Source organism: Lynx rufus, unplaced genomic scaffold, assembly GCF_022079265.1.
Source record: "Lynx rufus isolate CCGP_SWC_20201006 ecotype Redwood Valley unplaced genomic scaffold, mLynRuf1.p SCAF_1, whole genome shotgun sequence".
NCBI classification, from domain to species: domain Eukaryota; kingdom Metazoa; phylum Chordata; class Mammalia; order Carnivora; family Felidae; genus Lynx; species Lynx rufus.
Window position 1 is genome coordinate 72,222,429 of NW_025814823.1, and position 785 is coordinate 72,223,213.

Genomic DNA, 785 nt, shown 5'->3' on the forward strand with positions numbered 1-785 from the left:
GGTGGATTGTCTCTGCAGACAGCCTGCAGATAAATGGAAATGGAGAGGTGGACTATAGAGGAAATGTGTGTTTGACTTTGGAATTGAAGAGTGCAGAGAACAACAAAACAGTAATTCATTAGAGAAGGTCAGTAAGCTTAGCAGCAAGCTTGTCAGAAACACACTGAGGATAACTGCCTTGTGTATGCATGACAGTTGGCTGTATGGAGGATTTTTTAAAAAGTAGAACGTACTCCACGAATATTCTTGTTCTGATTTTGTAATAATCAGGGGAGGCTAAACATTCACTGTATTAAGACCATGCATGTGTCCTGAGATCTAGTTCTTACCCTAGGTCTGGTTTTATCAATGCTCATGATAAACCAAGTCTGATTTATATGATGCATCTTATGTGGGAAATGTCTGTGACTCCATCTATATGATCGTCCTTGGGAAATGACAGAACAGCTGGTGAAATAACTTTTGAAGATAAACATTGCTAATTTGATGATTACCAGTTACTATTAAATGAATTGTAAAACTATTGTATTTTATTTTTTGAAAAAGAAAAGTAGAACATACTCCTTTTAGTGCATGAAATAATGATTGTTGAACAGTTGCAAGTGATGCTTCTATACTTGTTCCCTTGATAAAATAATTGATAAAGCTATGGTTCATTTGTGTCTTTTCTTTTTTTTAAAAAAAAATTTCTTTTGAAAGAGAGAGAGAGCAAGAGGGGCAGAGGGAGAGAGAGAGAGATTGAGAATCTTAAGCAGGCTCCACTCTCAGCGCAGAGCCTGATGCAG

General features: G+C 36.7%; 1 non-coding gene across 1 annotated transcript; it reads left to right on the forward strand.

The window, feature by feature from the left end:
• The first annotated feature begins 234 nt into the window (after positions 1–234).
• LOC124523546 (small nucleolar RNA SNORA72) lies at positions 235–363 on the forward strand. The gene has a single exon (XR_006965023.1). It is a non-coding gene; the product is annotated as a small nucleolar RNA SNORA72 (small nucleolar RNA).
• Positions 364–785: the final 422 nt, after the last annotated feature.